Source organism: Salmo salar, chromosome 26, assembly GCF_965601325.2.
Source record: "Salmo salar chromosome 26, fSalSal1, whole genome shotgun sequence".
Lineage (NCBI taxonomy): Eukaryota > Metazoa > Chordata > Actinopteri > Salmoniformes > Salmonidae > Salmo > Salmo salar.
Window position 1 is genome coordinate 49,795,920 of NC_138316.1, and position 18,866 is coordinate 49,814,785.

Sequence of the window (18,866 nt, forward strand, 5' to 3'; positions counted from 1 at the left end):
TCTTGCTAGTCCATCAGATACGGCAATTCACCCATTCCTAGCTAAATCGGCCCGGCTGTGTGTGTGAGAGAGAGAGAGAACGTCTTGCAGCTGGTAGTGTTAGATTCTTTATTTTTTTGTATGATTAAGAATATCATGCTTTGAACATGACATCAGCAGAGGTGTCTTTACAGCTGAGATTAGACTAATAATGCCGTTTATATTGCAGATTTCTGTATTACTCCTCTGTGCCCAGATTTCTAGATATATCGTTTGCTGGCGTGTATGGATTTAACTACACGTACCTTAGAACCGTAGCTACCGCACATCAACTTGTGCCATAGATAGGTCGACCGGTAAACCGGTCTCTGAACAACTGTTCAAATTATACTTGGGAAAAAAATAGTATTGTGAGAGTCAGTGTTGTATTGCCGTATAGAATAGTCCTTTGTGCTCACATGCCATCTTTATGCAGATAGACTTATAGCACGACATTTGCTGCTCTTCTCTTGCTTTCTATCGGAGTGTGACTGCAGAAGAGCGTAGATCCTATCAGCTGTCGTTGACTTCTTAGGAAGCGCTTTACAGGTTTGTTTATGCAGCACTACTTTTGTGTACATCCGATAATTTTTTACAAAGTAAGGAATGAATGGTGTTTCATTTCTCGAAATCATCAGTTAACTTAATTTCATTGTCAAAACGACTTAATATCTGTTTAATCCTAAACTATTGGACATGATTGATGCCGAATGGCTGGAGTATTCCTTGGGTCTATTTCTTCTGGATGGCAGTACTACGCCTTTCTCTTCGCTCCTGTGCTAGCCGCCATCTTGAATTTTAATGTTAATTTCTGAAATGTTTTGTTTCCGACGAAATTTTCGATTACAGTGTCTTGCCAATTCTGGATTTTTTTGAAGGATTATCTAATGTTCCTGCTCATCCTGGAATAAATATTTAGTGAGTATTTACGTTATTTGTTCAGTCGTGATGGTCGTTAAAAGACGTCCTGCCACTTTTCTATGGGTGAAAAATGTTTTCAGAACGCAAGTTACCTAGCTAACAAAACTGTGTTTTGTAGCTAGCTAGTTACTGTAACGTTAGTCAGATAACGTAGTTAGCTAGCGCGCTATTAAACATGTAAACTCAGCCATTATAGTAAGTTACCTAGTAATAAAGAAAACAACGAGATATGGACAGGGTAGTCAGTTTGCCTGAACTAGCGTTAGCGATACTAGCTAGCTAGCAAACCTCGATTATTGGGCCTGGGCGAGTGTTTGTCTATTTTGCTTTTCAAAACAGCTAGCTAACGTTAACTACGTGTTTATCGTACATTGTTTTTATATTAGAGGTGTATTTACGCTCGACTTGGTGTTGAAAATCACTAGCTAGATTGTTTCGGTACCTATCTAACTGGTAGATAATTAGCTAGTTATAAAGATGATTTGCTTTAGGTAGTTAACATGGGTGTTTTACTTACTGTTATTGATTAATGTTAGCTAACTGACATGACTAAACCCTGTTAACACCAATGCATTGAAACGAATATTAGCAGTGCCGGTGAGTGAGATGTGTACGTCAACTTTCTGGAAATGGTCAGTCGCTTTCAAGTTTTCAAGCCATCATAATTTGTTAAGCTAATGCCGGGCCACCTAGATACACCGCTAACGTTAGCTAAATATTGCGTAATGTACACCCTCTGACAGGCAAATAGGCTATATTAACGGCGAGTTGGCTATTATCAGGCCCCTGTTTGAAATGGAAAGTTGACAAACATGTATCAGTGGTGTCCTTCCGGGTTCCTCGTTGAACGCTTTTCTCAAAACAGTCAACTAGCTAACGTTAACTCGCGCATGATGTGGTAACGTTTCTGACATTGATATACCAAATGCAGCGTACCCCCAGAATGAGGTGTTGCACTAATTTGCCAGCTGTTTTTTTGACAAGGCCCTATCAGTACAACCTCTTGTTGTTGTTAGCTAGCAACACTAACGTTACGCCAGGGCGTATTTCAGTTGCTAGTGTTCAAGGGTGTAGCTATCTAAAGAAGTATTACCAATCCATTGTTCCATAAAATAAATGCATGGCTTCGATTGCCCATTAGTTTAACTTCCGATCAATATTTAATTGTAATGTGTTATCTGGCTGCCAAATAAGACATCATCACGCACGTCTCATACAAACGTACCAAATTTGAGTCGGACAAAGCGGCTTCCCTCATTTGACCACTAAGTGGCGCTGCAGATATAATCTAAATCAGAATCTGATGATTCTACACCATTTATATTTTAGATTATTATATATTTTTTGGGGGGGGGAACTCAGTCTGGGTCTCAATTTACTGTTGAGAGTTAGAATAATAGAAAATAGTATAACTTTTTATTTGTCACATGCTTTATAAACGACAGGTGTAGACTAACAGTGAAATGCTTACTTACGGCCATTCCCAACAATGCAGAGAGAAAAATAGAAGAATTATAGAAAGATATCAGGGCATAACTTTTTTTAGCAAGTAGGAAATATTATATATTTTTTTACTTGTCCGAAAGCTCAAAACACTTGCCCCCCCCCCCCTCCAAAGAAGGTCTAACACATAAATAAAATGCATTACTATCTTTCTTCCCATAGAGCATCAGACAATGTAGGCCTGTCTCAAAATACAACACCGCCCCTTTAAGAATTGCCTGGAGGTTGGTTAGCCACCCTTGGTAGCCTGTGAAATATTGCAACGTTGCAATTACACCCAAATACTTTTGGTCTTTTTCTAAAATAATACCCTCCAGGTCTCGAAATTGAGGGTGTCCTGTCTTCCCTGGGTGTCCTGTCTTCCCTGGGACGGTAAGATGTACAGTACCAGTCAAAAGTTTGGACACACTTATTCAAGGGTTTATATTTATTTTTTTACTATTTTCTACATTGTAGAATAATAGTGAAGACATCAACTATTAAATAACAAATGGAATCATGTAGGAACCAAAAAAGTGTTAAACAAATCAAAATATATTTTAGATTATTCAATGTAGCCACCAGTTGCCTTGATGACAACTTTGCACATTCATGGAATTGTGCCAACAAGCTTAACCTGGATTGCTTTTCCAAAAGTCTTGAAGGAGTTCCCACATATACTGAGCACTTGTTGGCTGCTTTTCCTTCACTCTGTGGTCCAACTCATTCCAAACCATCTCAATTGGATTGATGTCGGGTGATTGTGGAGGCCAGGTCATCTGATCCAGCACACCATCACTCTTCATCTTGGTAAAATAGCCCTTACACAGCCTGGCGGTGTGTTGGGTCATTGTCCTGTTGAAAAACAAATTATAGTCCCCCTAAGCGCAAACCAAATGGGATGGCATGTTTCTTCAGAATGCTGTGGTAGCCATGCTGTAGAAGTGTACCTTGAATTCTAAATAAATCACCGATAGCGTCATAGCAAAGCACCCCCATACCATCACACCACCACCTCCATGCTTCACAGTGGGAACCACACATGCGGAGATCATCCATTCACCTACTCTGCGTCTCACAAAGACATGACGGTTGGAACCAAAAATCTAATTTGGAATCATCAGACCAAAGGACAGATTTCAACCAGTATAATGTCCATTGCTCGGGCAGGTAGCCTAGTGGTTAGAGCGTTGGACTAGTAACCGAAAGGTTGCAAGATCGAATCCCCGAGCTGACAAAGTAAAAAATGTCGTTCTGCCCCTGCACAAGGCAGTTAACCCACTGTTCCTAGGCCGTCATTGAAAATAAGAATTTGTCCTTAACTGACTTACCTAGTTAACCTCTCTGGGCTACTCAACAGCCAGTGGAATCCCGTGGCGCGTTATTCAAATACCTTAGAAATGCTATTACTTCAATTTCTCAAACATATGACTATTTTACACCATTTTAAAGACAAGACTCTCGTTAATCTAACCACACTGTCCGATTTCAAAAAGGCTTTACAACGAAAGCAAAACATTTAGATTATGTCAGCAGAGTACCCAGCCAGAAATAATCAGACACCCATTTTTCAAGCTAGCATATAATGTCACATAAACCCAAACCACAGCTAAATGCAGCACTAACCTTTGATGATCTTCATCAGATGACAATCCTAGGACATTATGTTATACAATACATGCATGTTTTGTTCAATCAAGTTCATATTTATATCAAAAACCAGCTTTTTACATTAGCATGTGACGTTCAGAACTAGCATACCCACCGCAAACGTCCGGTGAATTTACTAAATTACTCACGATAAACGTTCACAAAAAACATAACAATTATTTTAAGAATTATAGATCCAGAACTCCTTTATGCAATCGCTATGTCCGATTTTAAAATAGCTTTTCGGTGAAAGCACATTTTGCAATATTCTGAGTAGATAGCCCAGTCATCACGGGCTAGCTATTTAGACACCCACCAAGTTTAGCCCTCACCAAAGTCAGATTTACTATTAGAAAAGTTTGATTACCTTTGCTGTTCTTCATCAGAATGCACTCCCAGGACTTCTACTTCAATAACAAATGTTGGTTTGGTTCAAAATAATCCATAGTTATGTTCAAATATCCTCTGTTTTGTTTGTGCGTTCAAGACACTATCCGAATGGTAAAGAAGGGTGACGCGCCGACGCGTTTCGTGACCAAAATTTTCTAAATATTCCATTACCGTACTTCGAAGCATGTCAACCACTGTTTAAAATCAATTTTTATGCAATTTTTCTCGTAAAAAAGCGATAATATTCCGACCGGGAAACCGTGTTTACGTTCAAAGAGAGAGAAAATAAAAACATGGGGTCGCCTCGTGCACGCGCCTCAGTCTCATTGACCTCTGATAGACCACTTACCAAAGGCGCTAATGTTTTTCAGCCAGGGGCTGCAAAGACATCATTCAGCCTTTTCCCGCCTTCTGAGAGCCTATGGGAGCCGTAGGAAGTGTCACGTTACAGCAGAGATCCTAAGTTTTCAATAAAGAGAGTCAAGAAGCCCAAGAAGTTGTCAGACAGGCCACTTCCTGTAAGGAATCTTCTCAGGTTTTTGCCTGCCATATGAGTTCTGTTATACTCACAGACACCATTCAAACAGTTTTAGAAACTTTAGGGTCGTTTCTATCCAAAGCCAATAATTATATGCATATTCTAGTTTCTGGGCAGTAGTAATAACCAGATGAAATCGGGTATGTTTTTTTATCCGGCCGTGCAAATACTGCCCCCTACCCCCAACAGGTTAAATAAAGGTAAAATAAAAATTAGATGTTCAGGAGTATTATGGCTTGGGGGTAGAAGCTGTGTAGAAGCCTCTTGGACCTAGACTTGACGCTCCGGTACCGCTTGCCGTGCGGTAGCAGAGAGAACAGACTAGGGTGGTTGGAGTCTTTGACAATTTTTAGGGCCTTCCTCTGACACCGCCTGGTATAGAGGTCCTGGATGGCAGGAAGTTTGACCCCAGTGATGTACTGGGCCGTATGCACTACTCTTTGTAGTGCCTTGCGGTCGGAGGCCAAGCAGTTGCCATACCAGGCAGTCATGCAACCAGGCAGTCATGCAACCAGGCAGGATGCTTTCGATGGTGCAGCTGTAGAACCTTTTGAGGATCTGAGGACCCATGCCAAATCTTTTCAGTCTCCTGAGGGGGAATAGGTTTTGTCGTACCCTCTTCACGACTGTCTTGGAGTGCTTGGACCATGTTAGCTTGTTGATGTGGACACCAAGGAACTTGAAGATCTCAACGTGCTCCACTACAGCACCGTCGATGAGAATGGGGGCGTGCTCGGTCCCCTTTTTCCTGTAGTCCACAATCATCTCCTTTGTCTTGATCACGTTGAGGGAGAGGTTGTTGTCCTGGCACCACACGGTTAGGTCTCTGACCTCCTCCCTATAAGCTGTCTCATCGTTGTCGGTGAGCAGGCCTACCACTGTTGTGTCATCGGCAAACTTAATGATGGTGTTGGAGTCGTGCCTGGCCGTGCAATCATGACTGAACAAGGTGTACAGGAGGGGACTGAGCATGCACCCCTGAGGGGCCCGCGTGTTGAGGATCAGCGTGGCGGATATGTTACCTACCCTTACCACCTGGGGGCAGTCCATTAGGAAGTCCAGGATTCAGTTGCAGAAGGAGGTTTTTAGTCCCAGGGTCCTTAGCTTATTGATGAGCATTGAGGGCAGTATGGTGTTGAACACTGAGCTGTAGTCAATGAATAGCATTCTCACATAGGTGTACCTTTTGTCCAGGTGGGAGAGGGCAGTGTGGAGTGCAATAGAGATTACATCATCTGTGGATCTGTTAGGGCGGTATGCAAATTGGAGTGGGTCTAGGGATTCTGTGATAATGGTCTTGATGTGAGCTATGACCAGCCTTTCAAAGCACTTCATGGCTACAGACGTTGGTAGTCATTTAGGCAGGTTACTTTAGTGTTCTTAGGCACAGGGACTATGGTGGTCTGCTTAAAACATGTTGGTATTACAGACTCGGACAGGGAGAGGTTGAAAAGATCAGTGAAGACACTTGCCAGTTGGTCAGCGCATGTTCGCCGTACACGTCCTGGTAATCCGTCTGGCCCTGCAGCCTTGTGAATGTTGACCTGTTTAAAAGGTCTTACTCGCATCGACTGCGGAGAGCATGATCACAGTCTTCCGGAACAGCTGGTGCTCTCATTAATGTTTCAGTGTTATTTGCCTCGAAGCAAACAGAAGTAGTTTAGCTCGTCTGGTAAGCTCGTAAGACCTGAAAATAGCTGTGCAGCAACACTGCCCATCCAATCTGACAGAGCTTGAGAGGATCTGCAGAGAAGGTGCTTCATCAAAGTACTGAGTAAAGGGTCTGAACACCTATGTAAATGTAATATTTCAGTTTACATTTTTTTATACATTTACTAACATTTCTAAAAACCTGTTTTTGCTTCTACATTATGGGGTATTGTGTGTAGATTGATGAGGGGGGAAAAAATGTAATTTATTTTAGAATAAAGCTGTAATTAGGGATGCGCAATATATCGGTGAGCATATCGGAATCGGACGATATTAGCTGAAAATGCCAGCATCGGCCCGATGTCTATAACGCTGATGTGCAAAACCGATGTCAAAGCTGACCTGCATACCTATATAACGTAGGTAGATGACGTAATGACGCCACAAGAAATACCACGCTACACGTGCAACACAGTATTCCTAACCTAGCCCACAATGTCTGCTGTGTGGATCTACTTTGAAGTTTCAAAGGAAGATAACAAAAAGGCCATATGCAACATTTGTGCTGCTATTATTTCCTGAGGGGAGAGAGTGAAATCTTTCAATACCACAAACCTAATGACTCATTCGAAAGTGCATCACCACCCAGACGTTCAGCTACTACTTAGAACAAAATCAGAAAACTAAGTGCACACTTCCAACAACTAAACAAGTTCAAGTCCAGCAGTCATTTGAAAGAATAAGAACATTTCAGCGAGACAACTCATAGGCGAAATCCATTAACGCCAAGATAATAGAATTCATTGCCCTTGACAGTCAACCGTTTTCTGTCGTGGATGATGTTGGCTTTTGCTGACTGGCCGAGCACCTCGAGGCCCAGTACACACTACCAAGTAGGCACTATTTTTCAGATGTTGCCCTACCGGGGTTACACAGTATTGTTGAAACGCACATCCATGAGCTACTTGCTATGGGCGTCACTGCTATTAGCTTCACGACTGACATTTGGACCAGCGATGTCAGCCCCATGAGCATGCTGAGTCTAACAGCACAGAGGGTCGACGAGGATCTCGTACTGAGGAAAGCCGCATTGCATGCTCAAGAATGTGCTGGTTCTCATACCGCTGCTGCCATTTCAATGGCATTTGAGAACATGTTTGAAACTAGGAAACATGAACACACTCCTAGCTCCATTTGAACAACTGACTGGAGAAATAAGCTCATCAACTGTGTGTGCAGAAGACGCGATACCCTCTGTCACGGCATTGAAACGCCTGGTCAAACAAAACTGCCGACACAGACCGTGGGGTTAAAACTTGGAAAAGTACTTTACTAGAGGCTGTGTACAAGCGATTCGGTGGCATTCTCTCTGAGCCTCTTTACTGTGTTGCCACCATGCTCGATGCTAGGTACAAGGACCGCTACTTCGATGCAGACAAGAAACGGGGTTTACGTGAAATGTTAGACACAGCTGGACAAGATGGAAACGGACACAGTGACAGTGCGCACCGAAGAGGACCCACGACAGAAGAGGCCATAGACAGACAGCTGAAACTTCACTACTTGACATGTATGATGAAATCCTGGTTGAGAATGAAACGACTGAACAAATGAACAATGAAACAGCACAGCAAGTGAAAGAAATAGGTTTTGATTATGTTTTACTGGTAATGGGGACATACGTAAATGCCAACAAAAAAACTTTTTGGTGTGTGTGTGTTTCAACTATTTAACTGTACTAAAATGCTTAAAAGGCCGCTAAAATGTGAAATATCGGTTATCAGGTTTTTTTTGTCAAGGAAAATATTGGATATCGTTATCGGCCAAAAATGTTATATCGATGCATCGCTACCTGTAAAATGTAATACATTTTTTTTTAAAGTGAAGGGGTCTGAATACTTTCCGAATGCACTGTAGGTAGGGGTAAAGTAACTAGGCAACAGGATGAATAATAAACAATAACAGCAGCATTTGTGATGAATCAAATAAGGTAGAGCAAAGGGTTGTGGTCAATGCAAAAAGTCCAGGTCGCTATTTCAGCTTCATGATATGCCACATTTGTCAGGTTAATGGATTATCTTGGCAAAGAAGAAATGATCACTAACAGGGATGTAAACAAATTAGTGTACAAAATTTGAGCAAAATAAGCTGCTTTTTTTGTACATGTGGAACATTTCTGGGATCTTTTATTTCAGCTCATGAAACATGGAACCAACACTTTACATGTTGTGTGTTTCTATTTTTGTTCAGTGTTAAATAGAAAAACCACCACAAGGTGGACAAAGTGCACGGAAGCGGTTTCCATATACACAGCAAAATAAATGGTTTCTTTTAGAGGTCGACTGATTGGCCGATTTCAAGTTTTCATAACAATCGGAAATCGGTATTTTTGGACACCGATTTTTAAAAATGTATTTTTTTAACCTTTTATTTAACTAGGCAAGTCAGTTAAGAACACATTCTTATTTTCAATGACGGCCTAGGAACGGTGGGTTAACTGCCTTGTTCAGGGGCAGAACGACAGATTTTTACCTTGTCAGCTTGGGGATTCAATCTTGCAACCTTACGGTTAACTAGTCCAACGCTCTAACCACCTGCTTTACATTGCACTCCACGAGGAGCCTGCCTGTTACGCGAATGCAGTAAGAAGCCAAGGTAAGTTGCTAGCTAGCATTAAACTTATCTTTATAAAAAACAATCAATCAATCATAATCACTAGTTAACTACACATGGTTGATGATATTACTAGTTTATCTAGCCTGTGCTGCGTTGCATATAATCGCTTAGGTACACGTTGCTGCAACCATAAACATCAATGCCTTTCTTAAAATCAATACACAAGTATATATTTTTAAACCTGCATATTTAGTTAATATTGCCTGCTAACATGAATTTCTTTTAACTAGGGAAAATGTGTCACTTCTCTTGCAACAGAGTCAGGGTATATGTAGCAGTGAAAACTATTTCTTCCTAACAAAGACAGCCGACTTCGTCAAACGGGGGATGATTTAACCTGTTATGGCTAGGGGGCAGTATTTTCACAGCCGGATAAAAAACGTACCCGATTTAATCTGATTATTACTCCTGTCCAGAAACTAGAATATGCATATAATTATTAGCTTTGGATAGAAAACACTCCAAAGTTTCTAAAACTGTTTGAATGGTGTCTGTGAGTATAACAGAACTCATTTGGCAGGCCAAAACCTGAGAAGATTCCATGCAGGAAGTGCCCTGTCTGACAATTTCTTGCCCTTCTTGATTATCTCTATCCATTACAGAGGATCTCTGCTGTTGCGTGACACTTCCTACTGCTCCCATGGGCTCTCAGAAGGCGGCAAAAAGCTGAATCGTGGCTTTGCAGGCTCTGGTTGAAAAAAAGTAGCGCGTTTGGATAGTGGCTGGTTACAGTACTGTGAGACTCAGGCGCGTGCCCGAGTCGACCCCATGCTTTGTTTTCTTTCGTCTGTTTACCTAAACGCAGATTCCCGGTTGGAATATTATCGCTTTTTTATGAGAAAAATGGCATAAAAATAGATTTTAAACAGCGGTTGACATGCTTCGAAGTACGGTAATGTAATATTTAGAAATCTTTTGTCACGAAATACGCCATGCTCATGACCCTTATTTACACTGCGGATAGTGTCTTGAACGCACGAACAAAACGCCGCTGTTTGGATATAACTATGGTTTATTTTGAACCAAACTAACATTTGTTATTGAAGTAGAAGTCCTGGGAGTGCATTCTGACGAAGAACACCAAAGGTAATCAAACTTTTCTAATAGTAAATCTGACTTTGGTGAGGGCTAAACTTGGTGGGTGTCTAAATAGCTAGCCCGTGATGACTGGGCTGTAATGTAAAAAGCTGGTTTTTGATATAAATATGAACTTGATTGAACAAAACATGCATGTATTGTATAACATAATGTCCTAGGTGTGTCATTTGATGAAGATCATCAAAGGTTAGTGCTGCATTTAGCTGTGGTTTTGTTTTTTGTGACATATGCTAGCTTGAAAAATGGGTGTCTGATTATTTCTGGCTGGGTACTCTGCTGACATAATCTAATGTTTTGCTTTCGCTGTAAAGCCTTTTTGAAATCGGACAGTGTGGTTAGATAAAGGAGAGTCTTGTCTTTAAAATGCTGTGAAATAGTCATATGTTTGAAAAATTGAAGTTTTTGTATTTTAGAGGAATTTGTAATTCGCGCCACGCCTATCATTGGATATTGGAGCAGGTGTTCCGCTAGCGGAACGTCTAGATGTAAGAGGTTAACAAAAGCCTATTTGCGAAAAAAATCACAATCGTTGCACGACTGTACCTAACCATAAACATCAATGCCTTTCTTAAAATCAATACACAGAAGTATATATTTTTAAACCTGCATATTTAGCTAAAAGAAATCCAGGTTAGCAGGCAATATTATCCAGGTGAAATTGTGTCACTTCTCTTGCGTTCATTGCACGCAGAGTCAGGGTATATGCAACAGTTTGGGCCGCCTGGCTCGTTGCGAACTAATTTGCCAGAATTGTACATAATTATGACATAACATTGACGGCTGTGCAATGTAACAGGAATATTTAGACTTAGGGATGCCACCCGTTAATATAATACGGAACGGTTCACTGAAAGGAAAACGTTTTGTTTTCGAGATGATAGTTTCCGGATTCGACCATATTAATGACCTAAGGCTCGTATTTCTGTGTGTTTATTATACACTGCTCAAAAAAATAAAGGGAACACTTAAACAACACAATGTAACTCCAACTCAATCACACTTCTGTGAAATCAAACTGTCCACTTAGGAAGCAACACTGATTGACAATACATTTCACATGCTGTTGTGCAAATGGAATAGACAACAGGTGGAAATTATAGGCAATTAGCAAGACACCCCCAATAAAGGAGTGGTTCTGCTGGTGGGGACCACAGACCACTTTTCAGTTCCTATGCTTCCTGGCTGATGTTTTGGTCACTTTTGAATGCTGGCGGTGCTTTCAGTCTAGTGGTAGCATGAGACGGAGTCTACAACCCACACAAGTGGCTCAGGTAGTGCAGCTCATCCAGGATGGCACATCAATGCGAGCTGTGGCAAGAAGGTTTGCTGTGTCTGTCAGCGTAGTGTCCAGAGCATGGAGGCGCTACCAGGAGACAGGCCAGTACATCAGGAGATGTGGAGGAGGTCGTAGGAGGGCAACAACCCAGCAGCAGGACCGCTACCTCCGCCTTTGTGCAAGGAGGAGCAGGAGGAGCACTGCCAGTGCCCTGCAAAATGACCTCCAGCAGGCCACAAATGTGCATGTGTCTACTCAAGCGGTCAGAAACAGACTCCATGAGGGTGGTATGAGGGCCCGACATCCACAGGTGGGGGTTGTGCTTACAGCCCAACACCGTGCAGGACGTTTGGCATTTGCCAGAGAACACCAAGATTGGCAAATTCGCCACTGGCGCCCTGTGGTCTTCACAGATGAAAGCAGGTTCACACTGAGCATGTGACAGACGTGACAGAGTCTGGAGACGCCGTGGAGAACGTTCTGCTGCCTGCAACATCCTCCAGCATGACCGGTTTGGCGGTGGGTCAGTCATGGTGTGGGGTGGCATTTCTTTGGGGGGGCCGCACAGCCCTCCATGTGCTCGCCAGAGGTAGCCTGACTGCCATTAGGTACTGAGATGAGATCCTCAGACCCTTTGTGAGACCATATGCTGGTGCGGTTGGCCCTGGGTTCCTCCTAATGCAAGACAATGCTAGACCTCATGTGGCTGGAGTCTGTCAGCAGTTCCTGCAAGAGGAAGGCATTGATGCTATGGACTGGCCCGCCCGTTCCCCAGACCTGAATCCAATTGAGCACATTTGGGACATCATGTCTCGCTCCATCCACCAACGCCACGTTGCACCACAGACTGTCCAGGAGTTGGCAGATGCTTTAGTCCAGGTCTGGGAGGAGATCCCTCTGGAGACCATCCGCCAACTCATCAGGAGCATGCCCAGGCATTGTAGGGAGGTCATACAGGCACGTGGAGGCCACACACACTACTGAGCCTCATTTTGACTTGTTTTAAGGACATTACATCAAAGTTGGATCAGCCTGTAGTGTGGTTTTCCACTTTAACTTTGAGTGTGACTCCAAATCCAGACCTCCATGGGTTGATAAATTGGATTTCCATTGATTGTTTTTGTGTGATTTTGTTGTCAGCACATTCAACTATGTAAAGAAAAAAGTATATAATAAGATTATTTCTTTCATTCAGATCTAGGATGTGTTGTTTAAGTGTTCCCTTTATTTTTTTGAGCAGTATATTATAATTCAGTCTATGATTTGATAGAGCAGTCTGACTGAGCGGTGGCAGGCAGCAGCAGGCTCATAAGCATTCATTCAAACAGCACTTTCTTGCGTTTTGCCAGCAGCTCCTCGCTGTGCTTCAAGCATTGCGCTGTTTATGACTTCAAGCCTATCAACTCCCAAGATTAGGCTGGTGTAAACGATGTGAAACGGCTAGCTAGTTAGCGGGTGTGCGCTAATAGCGTTTCAAACATCACTCGCTCTGAGACTTGGAGTGGTTGTTCCCCTTGCTCTACATGGGTAACGCTGCTTCGAGGGTGGCTGTTGTCGATGTGTTCCTGGTTCGAGCCCAGGTATGAGCGAAGAGGGGGACGGAAGCTATACTGTTACACTGGCAATACTAAAGTGCCCATAAGAACATCCAATAGTCAAAGGTATATGAAATACAAATCGTAGAGAGAAATAGTCCTATAATTCCAATAATAACTACAACCTAAAACTTCTTACCTGGGAATATTGAAGACTCATGTTAAAAGGAACCACCAGCTTTCATATGTTCTCATGTTCTGAGCAAGGAACTTAAACGTTAGCTTTCTTACATGGCACATATTGCACTTTTACTTTCTTCTCCAGCACTTTGTTTTTGCATTATTTAAACCAAATTGAACATGTTTCATTATTTATTTGAGGTTAAATTGATTTTATTGATGTATTATATTAAGTTAAAATAAGTGTTCAGTCAGTATTGTTGCAATTGTCATTATTACAAAGAAAGAATTTTTTTAATTTAAATCGGCCGATTTAATCGGTTTCAGCTTATTTTGGTCCTCCAATAATCGGTATCGGCGTTGAAAAATCATAATCGGTCGACCTCTAGTTTTCTTCCGCAAGGTGGAAAAGAAAGCGTTCGAGGACATGATCCACACATTAGACCCCCCCCAGTACAAACTGAGAAAATACTTATCAAAAACAGAAATTCTGGACCTTTACAACAGAGTCCGACGAGAGGTCCAGGTTTTAGTGTCGGGTACGGATCACCTTTCCTCGACCACAGACATTTTGGTCCAGTGTTAACACGACACCGTACGTTTCTCTTAACAGTACACCTTACTGAAGACAGGAAACTGCATTCAAAATGCCTGAAGAAAAGCTTTTTTCCCAGAACACCACACAGCCGACCACCTAGTCGACGCACTCCGTGGAGGCACAAAAATAACGGACATTTTTGAAGAGAAACTGTCCGCAATAACAACAAACATTACAGCTACAATCAGAAGACTGGGCTGGAAATGGTTAAATTGTTTTGGCCACAATTTAAACCTTTACAGTAACAAACTCTGTGTAGAATGAGTAACAGAGAACAGAGGGAACCTTGGTAGTCTGCCTCACTATTACTGTCTCCTTCTCACACAGCTGGCCTAAACAAAACGAGACCTGGAAGCATAGGCCGAGCTTGGCCTCAAAGAGCATTGAGTCTAGTCACAGTAACTACATTTTAAAACAATATATTATCATGTGTAATGTGTAGCCTTGGCCATGCACAAATCAATTCCAATTTTAGCGAAAAAATTCATTTGAGTTAGGTTATAGTTGTTATTAGGCTATTACTGTTTTGCTACGCTGTTACAAGCTGTGGTGATTTTTTTTTAAACATTTTGTTCTAATGTAATGTCACATTTTTATCCACACAGGACAGTGCGACTTGTTTGGGGTCAAAACAGAAAATTATAAAGAATACTAGAGCAGTCTCCAGCAATTCGACGGGTAACGGAGGCAATTCGACGGGTAACGGAGAAAGACAGACGCGCTACCCTTCGTCATGGCAAGACATCGCTGATTTTTGGAGTCCATCAACCAAGTGCTGAAGCCAGTGAGTGAATTCACTGACATCTCAGCGGCGCAGTATGTCACCATCTCCTCATTCCATCCCAATTGGCTCACACTGTTAAAGGAAGAAATCTTAGTGGACAAAGATGGAGGCACTGCACTGATCTGAAGGCTTGGTGGAGGAAACAAAAAAACATCACCTTCATCGACCCTCGCTGCCGTTGGGACCATGATAGCACACGGGACGAGACTGAAAACAAAAGGTTGAGCATGAGGTAATCACCCTCGGACGAGCGCCTGTCAGAATAAGAGTGGAAGGGGGTGGGCAGTCTAATTGGGAAGAAGGGCTCAGCTGCTGCACTAGCTGCCTCCCGCCATTGAAGAAAGGGCAGCTGCCCAACTGACAGTTTACCTGCATGAACCATCTATTGAAGGAGAGGAGGACCCACTGCTCTGGTGGCAGAGAAATTAACGTAGTTTTCCTTTTTACTCGCAAAGGTTGCCCACAAGTACTTGTGTATATGTACCACATGTTCAGCTTCAGAGCGAGTCTTTTGGCATGGCAGGGAATGTCGTCACTCTTCAGAGATCGATTCCTGAAAGGTGGACGTGCTGGTCTTTCTAGCAAAGAACGTGGATGTTTTTTAGCTGCAACCAGCAGCAGTGAATTTAGTTAAGAGGTCCTGTGCAGTTTTTTTCAGGAATTTGATAGCCTAGGCCAAGCCTATATAGTAGCTTATATACCTCAACATGTGTAATTCCTCTGTGTGCAATTCAATGCTAAACTGTTCTTGTTTATTACTATTTGGATTATTTGGGTTTGTTTTTAAGACCGGTGAACATGCTAACAATTAGCTATTTTGACTGTCCTATTCTACCTGGCATCTAAGCTGCTGGTAATTTCGAAGGCCTAAGTCTATATGTTGTTGTTGCTCAATATGTGCAATATTCATGCTGCTGAACAAGTCTTATTGTAGTACTTTGTGTTATTTCTTATTTAATAGTTTTGTTATTTTGTATCTTGTGTCGTAGGCTACACTGTTTGTCCTGTTTTGGAAGCATGCAGCAACTGCTAGTCATTTCCATTCCAGGAGGCCTAAAGTTTCTCTCACTTAGTTGTTTTCATTAATAAATATTTACTCTCTTATTGCACTCGGACGTTGTGTGTTTCTATTTGAAGAAACGTAATGCTCTTTGTTCATTTGCCAGCATGCAGAGTTAACGCCTTGATTCCCACCCTATCTGCAATCTCCTTGTTTATATAAACATTTGGTAATACCGTAAACCCAAAGATGGTATGAAGGTATTGGGAAAAATGGATACCGCCCTATTCCAGACTTGGTGCATCGGTACCGCTTGCTGTGCGGTAGCAGAGAGAACAGTCTATGACTTGGGTGGCAGGAGTCTGACAATTTTTAGGGCCTTCCAACTGATATAGAGGTCCTGGATGGCAGGGAGTTCGACCCTAGTGATGTACTGGGCCGTACGCACTACCCTTTGTAGCATCTTGTGGTCGGATGCCAAGCAGTTGCAATATCAAGCGGTGACGCAGTCTGTCAAGATGCTCTCAATGGTGCAGCTGTAGAACTTTTGGAGGATCTGAGGACCCGTGACAAATCTTTTTGCAGCCTCCTGAGAGGGAAGAGGCGTTGTCATGCCTTCTCAACGACTGTGTTGGTGTGTGTGTGGACCATGATAATTGATTAGTGACGTGGACACAGAGGAACTTTCAACCCGCTCCACTACAGCCATGTCGATGTAGATTGGGGGGCGTGCTCGGCCCTCCGTTTCCTGTAGTCCACCATCAGCTCCTTTTGTCTTGCTGACACGATGAAGGAAAGGTTGTTGTCCTGGCATTCACACTGCTAGGTCACTGACCACCTCCCCTATAGGCGGTCTTATTGTTGTTGGTGATCAGGCCTAACACCGTCGCCTGGTCAGAAAACTTAATGATGGTGTTTTGGAGTCGTGTCTGGCTACGCAGTCGTGGGTAAACAGGGAGTACAGCAGGGGACTACCGCATCAATACTGTGTAATTCTGCAGTCAAACATTTCATTACGTAATCCAAAATGTTTACTGCATATGTGTGCAATAAAAGTTCAACATTCACCTTTTTGCTACTATTTCTGTGAAGTCTACGTGTACAATTTGATGCATACGTTGGATACATCCAATGTATGCCCCACACAGAACGCACTGCAACTGCGTCTGCAATGGAAACGCAGCGTTCCAATGGAAATGTATGTACTTCTGGTGTACCAAAACACCGCACCCCTGAGGGGGGGCCCCCAGTGTCAGCGTGGCGGATGTGTTGTTGCCTACCCTCACTACCTGTGATGAGCTTTGAGGGCATCATGGTGTTGAACTCTGACCTGTAGTTTATGAACAGTGTTCTCACATAGGTGTTCCTCTTATCCAGGTGAGAGAGAAGGCAGTTTGGAGTGCAATAGAGGTTGGGTCGGTCCAGGGTGTCTGGGATGATGATGATGATGTTGTGAGATGTGAGTGCTGCTGCAGGGTTTCTGTAAATGTTAGGGAACCATATGCCTTGGGTGTGTAACCTGATTCGGACATCCACCCACCGTGCTCAGAATGACACGAAATCGCATTTACATTATGGTATTTTAATTTTAACAGAACATGGCGTGTCCTTACCGCGCACTTTGAAGCCAAGTAATGAACAGAAAAATCACTAGCCAGTGCTTGAGTTTCAAGTTTGGGGAAGGTAACTTTCACCATAAAAAAAAAAAAAATGCACCTTTTACAATAAAGCATTCTATGTAATAAAACCTACTCATCCTAATGTGATGAGTAGATTTGTGTAGTCGTAATTTAGGCTAATAATAGAACTCGACCACTGTTCACAATGCGTGGCTGAGCACGTATAGCGCAGAGGCCTGGGCTACTACACTTTTATGACTGGAGACATTTGCAGAATATTGTTTTTAATACTCTAAATTACAGGGTAGCCTACATCGCAGACACTGACAAACGGATCAATAAACACGACGTTGTCCATATAATATCCCTATGAGGAAGGGGAGACAAATAGAATATGACGTACGTCTAAACTGGAGGAGGAATTGATGTATATAAAAAAAAACGTTTAAACGGCACCGACCCAACATGATTAATAGTGAATACTGCTCAGTGCCTCTCACCCGGGGATATGGCCGATGCTCTCCGCTGGTGCTTAGGAGATGGGCTATAGGCCTACTGTTGTTGACAATTATTACAACTAAAACATAGGTTAGTCTTCTCATTTTCTTCTCTTTAAAACAGTAGCCATTTTGTTTTCCACACGAGGTTTTCCTGCCGTTGAATGTTGAAATATTGCGATATGCCTGGCTGGACCGCCTCGTACTTTTCACTTGACTGTCGCAACTCAACAATCCTCTATTTGGTGTTTCCTTCCAACTGTAGACAATGTGGTTTAAAATAATAATTAAGTCTAGGGGAAGCTAATGATCCTCTGTGGCCACATCATGCTTTAGTAGCCTATATGAATGATTTGATTTAGTTCTGTATAGACAGGAGTAGGCTAATTAGGCTGTGTGATTTTGGCGTATCTATGTCATTCTACCATCCCCCCCATTGTAGAAAAGTTGCTCTATTCTATTGGTCAGCTTGTCGTGAAAGAAATGGCCCAACCAGACTCTGGGATGATAGATCATAAATTCATACCACCAGTAGGCCTAGGCTACATAAAAATAAAACGATTTGATCTGATCCAACAGATCAGTTGATCAACGTTTGAAGGTAAAACGTTCTATTATTTGTTAACATTATTAGTGCAGTAGGGTATGGGTGAATGGGCATCTGGCTACCAGACAATGAGAGAAAGTTAAAACCACTCGAACCTGAGAGAAAGAGTCTACTGGTTTCTATGGTATATGGAAGTCTTTATGAAACAATAGGTTACTGGTTTCTATGGTATATGGAAGTCTTTATGAAACAATAGGTTACTGGTTTCTATGGTATATGGAAGTCTGTATAAAACAATAGACTACTTGTTTCAATGGCATATGGAAGTCTGTATAAAACAATAGGTTACTGGTTTCTATGGTATATGGAAGTCTTTATGAAACAATAGGTTACTGGTTTCTATGGTA

The 18,866-nt window shown here is 42.3% G+C and overlaps 1 protein-coding gene across 2 annotated transcripts in view; it reads left to right on the forward strand.

Moving 5' to 3' along the window:
* LOC106587945 (histone-lysine N-methyltransferase KMT5B) overlaps nt 1-18,866 on the forward strand; it is a 37,899-nt gene continuing 19,033 nt past the window's right edge. Inside the window, exon 1 of one of the 2 annotated variants that reach the window (XM_045708765.2) lies at nt 1-567. The gene's annotated coding sequence lies outside the window, so the exon portion shown is untranslated. Of the gene's footprint in view, nt 568-595; nt 937-18,866 lie in introns of those variants that run through there. The other variant, XM_045708764.2, reaches the window with a different exon arrangement.